At 41.8% G+C, this 13,839-nt stretch overlaps 1 protein-coding gene across 2 annotated transcripts in view; it reads left to right on the plus strand.

Annotated features, from left to right (window-relative positions):
- Positions 1 to 13,839, plus strand: part of STXBP6 (syntaxin binding protein 6) — a 281,082-nt gene that overhangs the window by 50,322 nt on the left and 216,921 nt on the right. The gene's annotated exons all lie outside the window — the stretch shown is intronic.

The following is a 13,839-nucleotide window of genomic DNA, read 5'->3' on the forward strand; positions in this document are numbered from 1 at the left end:
TCCCTTCTTCTCCAGTTAAGAGCAATAGAACCCGTCCCTCTTTCACAACTAAGAGACTGCTTAGTGGAAGACCAATAGAGGAATCTTCTGTTCCCGGTGCAGATAAGGCTGTCTTAAAATTGAATTACTATATAGTAGAGAATCTGTGCATAATAGATATGTGTTTCTTAATATTCCTCTATTAGTGATTTGATTTACTAGCCTCTGAGTTCTGTGTAATAGGAAAGTCTCTCAATTTCCCTTCTTTCAAGTGCTCTTGCTCTTAAATTCTGTGGTGCTCTTTCTGGGGAAAAAAGTCTCTCAATTTCCCTTCTTTCAAGTGCTCTTACTCTTAAATTCTGTGGTGCTCTTTCTGGGGGAAAAAAAAACATAAAAACCCTGCTGCTTTACTTTCACTTTTCCTTCTAATCATTGCTCTGTGCTCCATTAATATCTGGGTTCTCTGTGAAGTAGAACTGCTGTTTATGCCTTTCTCTAGGTCTGTTATTATATAATAATTATAATTGGTTCCTTGCAAACTGTTTGTTTTTTAAGATCCAATATAACTGCATTTCTATTTTGTATAGCTGTTCTTTAATAATCTGCTTAATATTGGCACAGAAGTGCTGAGGGATCTTTAATAGCTAAAGGACAATTAAAGTTCTAGAAAGTGCCCTGCTCTACCCAGCTTGTCCCAGGTTCAACTGTTTGTTTCCCACCCACCCTTGGAGTTAGATTTCTAATATAGACTGACTAAATTAGCATTAGCAACAAGATAAATTAGCAAATTGTTAACAGGTAAGAATTACCAATCCAAAACTTTACCAATATGAGAACTATCCAATGCAACTGTTGTGGAGCCTTTATTCTGAGGGAAAGCATCTGGAAACTTAGAGCTTGCCCAATCTGTACACAACTCTCTTCTATGAAAAAGGAGCTGACTGAGGTTAAAGCTCAATTAGCTTTAATTACAAGAATTACACCCACATTGCATTACTCAGATAATAATTCCCCAATACCAAAGAATAACCAGGAGTCCAGAAAAAGAAATACAGTAGGCTCAGGTAGGATAACACATGTCCCACAGTCACCCATTCGTGACAGATGGGCAGCCAACAAGTATACCCCCCCACTCAAGCAGGTCATTAAGTAAATCATTAAAAACCAGGATTACAGTGGGCTCTGGTAGAATTGGACCAGTGACTAGGAGACACACACAGTATCAAATGCAACAAGAACAAAAAGCCTTCCCAATATTAATTACTGAAGTTCTAGAGAAAAACATTGAAGTGTTACCAGAAAAGAGAGAAAACCAGTGCATGCATAATTTCAAGATCCATAACCAAAAGAAAAAGCTAATTGAGATGGATAACTCTGGCATCAGTGGCACAACTGCAAAAGGAAAGAGTGAAGTGAATAACAAATCTCAACTAAAGTCTCATAAGGAGTACAGGAAAAGCAATAACCTTAAACAGAGTACCTGGAAAGCTATGACCACAAATGCTCATAGTTTGGGAAATAAAATACCAGATCTGCATGCCCTAATGACGGAGGCAGAATTGGACATTGTTGCTATCACAGAGACATGGTTCACAGAATCTCATGATTGGGATACAGCAATACCAGGCTATAACTTGTTAAGGAAGGACAGAGTGGATAGAAAAGGGGGATGTGTGGCTCTTTATGTCAGAAACAATATCCAAGCATCTGAGCTGCAAGGAAATTGGGGCAAGGAAGAAGCACTATGGGTCGACCTAAACAAAGATGACGGAGCGTCCATTTATATTGGAGTGGTTTACAGGCCCCCAAACCAAAAGGAAGAGCTGGACAGAGACCTGGTTGAACACATCCATAAGATAGGTAAGAAGGGAGAAGTGGTGATCGTTGGTGACTTTAATATCCCAGATGTAGACTGGAGAATCCCATCTGCAGAATCTAAAAATAGTAGATAGATAGTGGATGCCTTGCAAGTAACTTTGTTCAAACAAAGGGTAATGGAACCCACGAGAGAAGGAAATATACTCGACTTAGTGCTCACTAATGGAGATAATGTCTCTGATGTCCAGGTGGGTGCCCACCTCAGCACCAGTGATCATCAAATGGTATGGTTTAATATCACTAAAAGAATATGGAAAAGAAGCATAAAGACCAGAGTTTTACAGTTCAAAAACACAGACTTTGAGGAAATGGGGAAGTACCTAGAGGAAGAACTAAATGGATGGGAGAATGAGAGAGATGTGTATCAGCAGTGGACCAATCTAAAAGGAGCAATCACCAAGGCAACTACTCTTTTTATGTTAGGTTTCATTTTTCTTTTCTTTACATTTCTATCTGGTTCTCAAAGGAGGTGGCTGACAAAATTAAAGCTAAAAGAACAGCATTCAAGAAATATAAAAGATCCCAAAGGGAGGAGCACAAAGAAGAACATTTGATTCAACTGAGGGAGACGAAGAAATTAATCAAGTTGGCAAAAAGCCAAGCAGAAGAGAGGATTGCCAAGGAGATAAAAAATGGTGACAAAACATTTTTCAGATACATCAGTGAAAAGAGAAAAGTCCATAGTGGTATAGTGAAATTGAAAGATGGAAATGATCAATGTGTGGAAAGAGATGAAGAAATGGCAGAAATATTAAATGAATACTTCAGCTCTGTGTTCACTAAAGAAGACCCTGGAGAAGGACCATTTCTACACAAGAAGCTGGAGGGAAGTGGAATAGATGAAAATCATTTTACAGTAGAAAATGTATGGGAAGAGCTAAAGAATCTGAAAGTGGACAAAGCCATGGGGCCTGATGGGATTCATCCAAGGATTCTGAGGGAGCTCAGAGATGTGCTGGCGGGTCCGCTGTGTGACCTGTTCAATAGATCCCTAGAAACGGGAGTGGTGCCGAGTGGAGAAGAGCGGTGGTGGTCCCGCTTCACAAGAGTGGGAACAGGGAGGAGGCTGGCAACTACAGACCGGTTAGCCTCACTTCGGTGGTGGGAAAAGTAATGGAGTCACTGTTGAAACAGAGAATAGTGAACTATCTACAGTCCGGAGAATTGATGGACCAGAGGCAGCATGGATTCACCAGGGGAAGATCCTGTCAGACAAATCTGATTGACTTTTTCGACTGGGTAACCAAGAAATTGGATCAAGGAAGAGCACTAGATGTCATCTACTTGGATTTCAGCAAAGCTTTTGATACGGTTCCGCACAGGAGACTGGTGAATAAAACGAGAAGCTTAGGAGCGAGTGCCGAGGTGGTGACCTGGATTGCAAACTGGTTGACGGACAGAAGACTATGCGTGATGGTAAATGGAACTTTCTCTGAAGAGAGAGCAGTTTTAAGTGGTGTACCGCAAGGATCGGTGTTGGGACCGGTCCTGTTCAATATCTTTGTGAGCGACATTGCGGAAGGGATAGAAGGTAAGGTTTGTCTTTTTGCGGACGACACTAAGATCTGCAACAGATTGGACACGCCGGAAGGAGTGGAGAGAATGAGACGGGATTTAAGGAAGCAGGAAGAGTGGTCGAAGATATGGCAGCTGAGATTCCATGCCAAGAAGTGCAAAGTCATGCATATGGGGAGTGGAAATCCGAATGAACTGTATTCGATGGGGGGGGGAAAGGCTAATGTGCACGGAGCAGGAGAGAGACCTTGGGCTGATGGTGTCTAATGATATGAAGTCTGCGAAACAAGGCTATAGCAAAAGCCAGAAGAATGCTGGGATGCATAGAGAGAGGAATATCGAGTAAGAAAAGGGAAGTGATTATCCCCTTGTACAGGTCCTTGGTGAGGCCTCACCTGGAGTACTGTGTTCAGTTCTGGAGACCGTATCTACAAAGAGACAAGGACAAGTTGGAAGCTGTACAGAGAAGGGCGACCAGGAAGGTGGAGGGTCTTCATCGGTTGACGTACGAGGAGAGATTGAAGAATCTAAATATGTACACCCTGGAGGAAAGGAGGAGCAGGGGTGATATGATTCAGACTTTCAGATACTTGAAAAACTTTAACGATCCAAAGACAACGACAAACCTTTTCCGACAGAAAAAAATCAGCAGAACCAGAGGTCACAAGCTGAGGCTCCAAGGAGGAAGACTAAGAACCAATGTCAGGAAGTATTTCTTCACTGAGAGAGTGGTGGATGCCTGGAATGCCCTTCCGGAGGAAGTGGTGAAGTCCAAAACTGTGAAGCACTTCAAATGGGCGTGGGATAAACATTGTGGATCCATCAGGTCCAGAGGACACACATAAAATAGCAGGTAGCAAAACACTGCACGGAGCGGCAGTAGCCAGAGGCATTCACGGAGCGGGATGCCAGTGGCCAGTGGTAGGTGTTCCACCTTCATGGAGCAGAAGGATGGAGGGCTGTCATCTTTCAATTAAATAAAAAAACAAAACAAAAAAAACAGGGATATGGGATCCATCCGGTCTAGAGGACGCATATAAAGAGCATGTAGTAAAACACTGCACGGAGCGGCAGTAGCCACAGAGGCATTCACGGAGCGGGATGCCAGTGGCCAGTGGTAGGTGTCCACCTTCACGGAGCGGAAGGATGAAGGGCAGCCATCTCCCAATTAAAAAAAAAAAAAAAGAAAAAAAACAGGGATGGGTTCATGGGCTATAGGTATTACCAATTATTAGGCTTTTCAATATTTGATGATAGTTAATGTGACTTTCAAGGCATACTTCACTTTCAATGCATATCCAGCATAGCTCCCTGCTTCAACGACAGGGGAGAAGAAAAACTAATACTTCACACACATCCAGCATTGCCCTCTGCTTCATGGCAGAGAGCTATGCTGCCGCTTACCCAACTAATCAAACTTAATATTTCACTTGGAAGCAGCTCCATCACTGCTCTCTACATTAATAGTGGGGGTGAAAGGGAATTAGAACATAAGGTTACTAAGAGCCAAGAGAAACAGATAAGTATGAGAAAAAATAAGTGTGAAGCTTGCTGGGCAGACTGGATGCACCGACTGGTCGTCTTCTGCCGTCATTTCTATGTTTCTATGTAAGGCCTAGGGTTCTATTCCCGGTACTTTTTGATCCCCCAAAAAATCCGGGGGGCTTCGTCCAATTCTGGACCTACGTGCTCTCAAGTACCTCCAGCGGGAAAAGTTCAAGATGGTAACCTTGGGCTTGCTTCTACCTCTTCTTCAAAGAGGAGACTGGCTCTGCTCTCTGGACCTCCAGGACGTGTACACCCACATTGTGATAGCTTCAGCTCATCGCAAGTATCTCAGGTTTTTAGTAGGCCCAAAGCACTATCAATACAGAGTGCTTCCATTTGGCCTAGCAGCAGCACCACGAGTCTTTACCAAATGTCTCGTGGTTGTTGCAGCTTTTCTCAGGAAAGAAGGTGTTCACGTCTACCCTTATCTAGACGACTGGATAATCAGGGCCCCAACCCAGCAAGCCGCTCGATCGTCCCTGGATTTGACACTACACACTCTAATTTTTCTAGGATTTCTCGTCAATTACAAGAAATCCTATTTAGTCCCATCTCAAACCTTGTCGTTCAATGGGGCAGACTTGGACACCTTACAGGCATAAGCCTTTCTACCTCATCAACGAGTGCAAACCCTCGTTTCTCTCGCTCACCAGTTGCAGTCTCAGCACACAGCAACGGCTCGACAATTCCTTGTCCTTCTCGGACACATGGCGTCCTCAGTCCATCTCACACCAATGGCCCGCCTGGCCATGAGAGTCATGCATTGGACTCTGAGGTCACAATGGATTCAAGCGACTCAGCCTCTGTTGACCATTGTCCACATCACAGATGCAGTCGTCTGTCTCTCACCTGGTGGAAACATCAGAACCATTTCCTCCAGGGACTGCCTTTTCATCTGCCAGATACTCAATTCATTCTCACCACCGATGCTTCCAACCTCTGCTGGGGAGCTCATGTGAACGATCTGCAGTCACAAGGTGTTTGGTCTCCAGAGGAAGCCAAACACCAGATAAATTTCCTGGAGCTTCGAGTGATGAGAGATGCTTTCAGAGCTTTTCAGGATTCTCTATCAAATTACATTATCCTGATTCAGACGGACAACCAGGTGGCCATGTGGTACATCAACAAGCAGGGAGGCACAGGCTCCCTCCTTCTGTGTCAGGAAGCTGTGCAGATTTGGGCGGAAGCGCTCTCCCACTTGATGTACCTCAGGGCCACCTACTTGCCGGGAGTACACAATGTCTTGGCAGACAAACTGAGTCGAGTCTTCCAACCACACAAGTGGTCGCTCACCCCCTCAGTAGCGACCTCTCTTTTCCAACAATGGGGTTATCCCCAAATAGACCTCTTTGCGTCCTCTCAGAACCACAAAGTGGACAATTACTGCTCCCTCATTCGGAGCGAGCACGCTCAGCCCAGAGATGCATTCTGCCTCTCGTGGGCAACCGGTCTGCTTTATGCATTCCCTCCATTTCCTCTTCTCTCGAAGACTCTTGTGAAGCTCCGTTAGGACAAGGGAACCATGATCCTGATAGCACCTCACTGTCCACGCCAAGTGTGGTTTCCCATACTCCAGGATCTCTCCATCCGCAGGCACATTCCCTTGGGAACGGACCTGCTTCTGATCACTCAGAATGGATGTCTACACCATCCCAATCTTCAGGCCTTGTCCCTGACGGCATGGATGTTGAAAGGTTAATCCTTCAACCACTTAACCTTTCAGATTCTGTTTCTCATGTCCTGATTGCTTCACGGAAGCCTTCCACAAGAAAGTCTTATTCCTATAAATGGAAAAGGTATACATCATGGTGTTCTTCGCAATCCCTTGATCCTTTTTCCTGTCCAATCCCAAGGTTTTTGGACTATCTCTGGCATTTATTGGAATCAGGTCTAAATACCTCTTCCATCAGAATGCATGTCAGTGCGGTAGCTGCCTTCCATAAAGGTGTCGGATGTCCCTATATCAGTACAACCCCTCGTAACTCGTTTTCTTAAAGGCTTACTCCATATCAAGCCACCTTTGTCCTCCGGCCCCTTCTTGGGACCTTAATCTGGTTCTCGGGCGGCTCATGAAACCACCCTTCGAACCTCTTCACTCCTGTGACCTAAAATATCTCACATGGAAAGTGATTTTCCTTTTGGCTATCACTTCAGCTCGTAGGGGTAGTGAGTTACAGGCCCTAGTTACCTATCCGCCTTACACTAAACTCCTGCAGGACCAAGCGGTAGTCCGCACTCACCCTAAGATTTTGCCTAAGGTAGTTTCAAAGTTTTACCTTAATCAATCATCATACTACCTATCTTCTTTCCTAGGCCCCACTCCAACCCAGGGGAACAGGCTCTGCATACCCTTGACTGTAAACGGGCTCTAGCGTTCTACCTAGACCGTACAGTTGCCCACAGGAAGAGCACTCAGTTATTCGTCTTTCCATCCCAACAAACTAGGGCAACCTGTGGGTAAGCAGGCTCTTTCCTCCTGATTGGCGGACTGCATATCTTTTTGCTATCAGCAAGCAGGCATTCCTTTCAAAGACCGTGTTAAAGCACGCTCTGTGAGCGCCATGGCAACTTCAGTAGCACACCTATGATCTGTGCTGCCACCTGGAGTTCTCTCCACACTTTCGCAGCCCACTATTGCCTAGACAAAGCCGGAAGACAAGATTCCATCTTTGGCCAATCTGTCCTGCGTAACCTATTTCCAACGTGACGTACCAACACCCTTCCGCCTGCCCGATGGAGTTCAGGATGTCCTCTACCAAATTTCACCCCAGTTGTGCCTGTTGCACGCCGTTGGGTACACTTGGTGCATGTTCGGACATCCTCAGCTCTGTACTCACCCATATGTGAGGACTAACATCCTGCTTGTCCTGTGAGAATACTGGTTACAGGTAAGCAACATTTGCTTTCTCACAGGACAAGCAGGATGTTAGTCCCCACATATGGGTGAGTACAGAGCTGACTAACATCCTGCTTGTCCTGTGAGAGAGCAAATGTTGCTTACCTGTAATCAGTGTTCTCACAGTACAGCAGGATGTTAGTCCTCACGAAACCCGCCCGCCGCCCCGTGGTGTTGGGTTCGTAACGTTTTGTTTTATTTTTTCGGCACTACCTGTAGCTATCAAATAAGACTGAAGGGGGACCCCTGCTGGCTGCAGGGTTAGTGCCATGCTGGACATGCCCAGTAGGGGCCAGTCAAAGTTCTGAAAACTTTGACAGAAGTTTTCCGTGATTGGGCTCCATCCTGATGTCACCCATATGTGAGGACTAACATCCTGCTGTCCTGTGAGAACACCTGTTACAGGTAAGCAACATTTGCTTTCTCCTCCAAGAACTTATCCAATCCTTTTTTAAACACAGCTAAACTAACTGCACTAACCACATCCTCTGGCAACAAATTCCAGAGTTTAATTCTGCATTGAGTGAAGAACCTTCTCATATTAGTTTTAAATGTGCCACATGCTAACTTCATGGAGTGCCCCCTAGTCTTTCTATTATCTGAGACTAAATAACAGATTCACATCTACTCGTTGTAGACCTCTCATGATTTTAAACACATCTATCATGTCCCCCCTCAGCTGTCTCTTCTCCAAGCTGAAAAGTCCTAACCTCTTTAGTCTTTCCTCATAGGGGAGTTGTTCCATTCCCCTTATCACTTTGGTCGCCCTTCTCTGTACCTTCTCCATCACAACTATATCTCTTTTGAGATGTGGCGACCAGAATTGTACACTGTATTCAAGGTGCGGTCTCACCATGGAGTGATACAGAGGCATTATGACATTTTCCGTTTTATTCACCTTCCCTTCCTAAATCCCCCAACATTCTTTCTTTTTTGACTACCGCAGCACACTGAACAGACTATTTCAATGTGTTATCCACTATGACGCCTAGATCTCTTTCTTGGGTGGAGGCACCTAATATGGATCCTAACATTGTGTAACTATAGCATGGGTTATTTTTCCCTATATGCATCACGTTGCACTTAACCACATTAAATTTCATCTGCCATTTCGATGCCCAATTTTCCAGTCTCACAAGGTCTTCCTGCAATTTATCACAATCTGCTTGTGATTTAACTACTCTGAACAATTTTGTATCATCTGCAAATATGATTACCTCACTCGTCATATTTCTTTCCAGATAATTTATAAATATATTGAAAAGTAAGGGTTCCAATACAGATCCCTGAGGCACTCCACTGCCCACTCCTTTCCACTGAGAAAATTGTCCATTTAATCCTACTCTCTGTTTCCTGTCTTTTAGCCAGTTTGTAATCCACGAAAGGACATCACCACCTATACCATGACTTTTTTTATTTTTCCTAGAAGCCTCTCATGAGGAACTTTATCAAACGCCTTCTGAAAATCCAAGTACACTACATCTACTAGTTCACCCTTATCCGCATGTTTATTACCTCCTTCATCAAAACAGTGAAGCAGATTTGTGAGGCAAGACTTGCCTTGGGTAAAGCCATGCTGACTTTGTTCCATTAAAACAAGTCTTTCTATATGTTCTGTGATTTTGATGCTTAGAACACTTTCCACTATATTTCCTGGCACTGAAGTCAGGCTAACCCTTCTGTAGTTTCCCGGATCGCCCCTGGAGCCCTTTTTAAATATTGGTTACATTAGCTATCCTCCAATCTTCAGGTACAATGGATGATTTTAATGATAGGTTACAAATTTTTACTAATAGGTCTGAAATTTCATTTTTGAGTTCCTTCAGAACCCTGGAGTGTATACCATCCGGTCCAGGTGAATTGCTACTCTTCAGTTTATCAATCAGGCCTACCACATCTTCTAGGTTCACCGTGATTTGGTTCAGTCCATCTAATCATTACCCATGAAAACTTTCTCCGGAATGTGTATCTCCCCAACATACTCTTTAGTAAATTCCAGGCCCCACACCCATGTCCAAGGAGACTGAGAACAGTGGACAGTACACACCAGTCTGCTGTTTCCACAAAGTGGAGATGAGTCGGCTGATTCTGGCTTGAGGAGAGTTGTTGCACAGGGTGACTTTCCAGAGAGGCGGCGTTCAAGATTCACCAGGATAGATGTCAGACTTAGGGGCTTTAGGTCCTCTGGGGTGAGGGAAGGACAAAGACCACTAGAGAATTAATGGGGGGAGGAGGGAGCTGATGAGAGGAACAGGATCATCAGGGTTCAGTAATCTTGCATCTCCAACACCCAGCCTTCCATCACCTACCAGTGCTCATTGAACATATTAAGAGTTTAAACAATGTGTTTGTGTATGTGAGAGTTCAGCTTTTGCACAGGTCTCAGCTGGCCCTGTTTCCACCCATATCCTTTTCCACAGTTCTACTTCCTTTGTCTACAAATTAAGCCCTGATTCTTATCCATTGGATTTACGGTATGCAAACTTGCTTTTATGGAAGAAGTAATTCCTGTTACTGTTGGTCAGAGGTGGTGTTTGAGGTCTAAACCATGAATGATTGCTAATGAAGAAAATAGGGTTCTTGTGCCTGTTAGGAATTATCAGAGTGACTTTATTATGGGATATAAATGTACGAGTGACTTAGCTCTACAGATTGACTATTTAAATTCTAGATCTGTAAGGAAAAAAGAACAGTACTTGGTAGACATTATTTCCCAGTGTAATTTGAATATGTAACTATAGAATTCTGGCATAATGATTTTGATTTTATATTGTTAAATCAAATTTGTCCGAAGGGTTTTATATATATATCAAATAAACACACCTTATTAGACATAGTGGATGAATCTTAATTGTGTATGGGTAAGTTATCAGTTCAGATGGTACACTGGGTTTTCCCCCTCTGTTAAGGCCATAGTCATTAGAAAACGTACTTGGACTATTTGTGTAGTGAATTGACCCCCAGGATCTGCGGTAGCCAAGATTAATCACTTGGCAGAACTTCTGTTCTCTCTATAAATTAGATTTAATAAGTTGTTAATAGTTGATTATTTTAATATCCATGTAGATAACAATGAATCTATTTGTGCCAAGGAACCTTAGTTTATTATGTCGGCTGTTAATTTTATCCATCTTATTAATACATGAACCTATGCTGCAGATCATATTCTTGACTTGTTTTGTCATGAAAATTGGGTTGAGTTAATTTCTCAGCTGCTGGTAAACAAATTGCTTTGGTCTGACCATTCATTGATTCGGTTTAATGTGGCTGGTAAGGTATTACAAAATCATTGTAATAGGGTAAAAAAAAAAAAAAGTTAGATCAGGGTGGAGATGGAGGATTTTTGTTGCAGTTGGCAATTGGGGATAAACTATGATAATGGTGAGGAAGTTACAGCTGAGGAGTTGACAGATAAATGGTATTCCTCTCTAATTACTACTTATGATAAATTTAGCCCTGCTGAAAGAAGTGTATGCAAGATGTGTGTGTAAGTGGGCTCTGTGTTATCCTTATGATTTAGTAACCCAGATGCAATTACAAAGAAAAGCAGAAAAAATGGAGGAAATATTTAGATGATTTATCTAGAGAACAGTATGCGTGTCTATTGTCAAAAGGTAAAATGTGGTTATATTATGGGTAAAAGTCAAACAGGCCACTGGACTTATTCTCTATTAAATGTTTAACATCTAAGCATTCTCCATATGTTCAAAATTATCAGAGCTGTGATCAAATGGCTAATTATTTTGAGGAAAAGATCCTCCAAATACAGTCTCAACATTTTGCTGAAGATGGAATGTCTAAGAATGTGTTGCCTGAAATGAATATAGGAGATAGTTGGTTTATATTTAGGAAGATCACTGCAAAAAACCCCAAAATGTTAAAAGTAACTTAAAATCCACGTATTCCCAGCTTGATCCATGCCCTTTTCATATTGTTAAGGGTTTGAAAAATCTAGTTATTGACAGTATTCGGCTCATAGTAAACAAGTCCCTACATGAAAGGCATGTGCCAGCACATTTAAAAATGGCAACTGTTGTACCCAAGCAAGGCTCAGTACTGTCTTCTTCCTATTTATATTCTAATTCTTAAGCTATCAGCTGTCAGAAATTTAAAGCAACATAAACACAATGCGGGGATATTATGGAAGATGCAATGCTAAAGTGTTTGTATATGCCATTACCTCTATCAACCCTCTCTTTGAAGATCACGAATGAGAATAAGCCAGTAGAATGATGTGAACTTAAGTCACTTGCTTCAAGAAATATATGGATGTATGTTGAAGCAGCTTCTTTGGATTTCACACTCTTACAGATTTTCCAGTGTTTACAGCAAAGAATATACCTGTCTTTGAAAAGAAAGTTCAGCTTTAATTCACTTTATAAAATTTCCCTGAAACAGGTATCTGCTGACAAAACATGAAAATCGCCATGTGAGACTATTTAATACATTTTTTTAATATGTTCTTTTGTGAACTGGTTTACACTATTTTTATTTTCTTACAATATTTTTATACCATATGCTACAAAAATCACAGCGGTTTACAATAAAATATTCATAGTTTAAAAGATATGCTCTACATATGTTTCTTTATATGTATGTTTTAATTAGGTTTGCACAGATATATTACATTAAAGTTTCCAGTTTTTAAATTATTTACTTTTATGTCTTTTTTTTTTGTGTGTATGGTTTACGTTTAGCTGAAGTTTGTCTCCTTTTTTCACCACTTCTTTCCCTTTTATTCCATTTATGTGACAGTTGAGCCTCTTTACTTTTTTGCAAAGCTAATAATTTGTCAGTTATTATACCAGCTACTTGGACTCATTTCAAACCCAACTTCTCAGGTAGAGGTTCAAGAAGCAATGTCCCAACTTTTGAGATCATAGCTGGCATTATAAACAAGTCATTTGGAGTTGGTTGTGTCCTTGAGAAATTTAAAACATACTGATACATAAACATCTCTGTTTCAGATGAGATATTATCGAAATATGCCATTGTATAATTTTCAGTATGTTTCCAATTGTTTCAAAACCTGCTTTTAAATAATTTTGCTGAGAACATCTAAATTAGAGAGCCTTGTTATTTTGATATACACTGGGGCATTCACTCCTTAGGGTAAAAATGAATTGGCTATTCCATCTTTGCAAGATTACTGGCTACAAGATACTAGGAATGGAGTTTTTTTCTCTTGCAGGATAAGTGTTATGGAATACTTTACTATCAGCTTTGATAGAAGAGATGGACCATTTGAATTTTAGAAAAAAAAACGTTAAAGCCTTGTACATAGAAACTTGAAAGCAGAAAAAGACCAATTGGCCTAAATAGTCTGCCCAACTAATTTAGCTGTATAATTCCCATCTCTTTCTTCAGATATACCCTGCTTTCTTGAATTCAGATACTGGTTTTTTCTCTATCACCTTCTTTGGATAGCTCTTTCAAGCATCCACTAACCTCTCTGTAAAGAAATTTCCTGAGCCTACCACCTTTCACTCTCATCCCATGACACCTCGATCTACAGCTCGCCTCCTGCAAATGCTTTAGAACAAAAGCCACTGACCATTTTAGTATCCAACATCTGGACAGGCTCCATCCATTTTATATCCTTTTGAAGATGCTGTCTCCAGAATTGTACACAGTATTCCAAATGAGGTCTCACCAGAGACCCATTCAGGGACAATATCGCCTCCCTTTTTCTGCTGATCATTCCTCTTCCTATGCATTCAAGTATTTTTCTGGCTTTTGCTGTCACTTTATTGACCTTAAGATCATTAGATACAATCAGCCCCAGGCTCGTTCTTTCGTACTTAGAAGAATTTTACCCCAATGCTGTACCTCCCTTGGGTTTTTGCATTCTAAAAGCATAGCTCTGCGTTTTTTTAGCATTAAGTCTTAGCTGCATTTGTTTACACTGGTATATGAATACCAACTTTTTATGCCTTTTTTTGTAAATAGGGAGTTTTAAATAATTAGGGCTGATATCTATATGTGTGTGTATATAAACACATTCATTTTATGTTTGGTATTGT

Source organism: Rhinatrema bivittatum, chromosome 4 (assembly GCF_901001135.1).
Source record: "Rhinatrema bivittatum chromosome 4, aRhiBiv1.1, whole genome shotgun sequence".
NCBI lineage: Eukaryota > Metazoa > Chordata > Amphibia > Gymnophiona > Rhinatrematidae > Rhinatrema > Rhinatrema bivittatum.